The 290-nt window shown below is 55.9% G+C and overlaps 1 protein-coding gene across 2 annotated transcripts in view; it reads right to left on the reverse strand.

Annotated features, from left to right (window-relative positions):
* Window positions 1–290, reverse strand: part of PDE4B (phosphodiesterase 4B) — a 561637-nt gene that overhangs the window by 142772 nt on the left and 418575 nt on the right. The window lies entirely within an intron of this gene.

Below are 290 nucleotides of genomic sequence, written 5' to 3' on the forward strand. Positions count from 1 at the left end.
GCCTAACCACCTGCCCCCAGGTACCCTGGCAGGAGTATGGGGGGGAGCCAGGCCAGGCTTGTGAGGCAAGGGGGATCTGATCCACCCACACCCCAAGTGAGCCTGGGCAAGTTGGCAGGTTGTGTTGTTCGTTTCCCTCTCCTGCCTCCCACCCTGATTTTTTGTGTGATTGGCCACTGTAAAAGCTTCTGTAGCTGTGCATGTGTGTCATGGCACAGCTGTAGAGCACTTTCAGGGATGCAATGACACAAAACAACACCCACAACTACAGCCCAGCCCAGACCAACAAG

This window comes from Gavialis gangeticus, unplaced genomic scaffold (assembly GCF_001723915.1).
Source record: "Gavialis gangeticus isolate Ggan-Ray unplaced genomic scaffold, GavGan_comp1, whole genome shotgun sequence".
NCBI lineage: Eukaryota > Metazoa > Chordata > Crocodylia > Gavialidae > Gavialis > Gavialis gangeticus.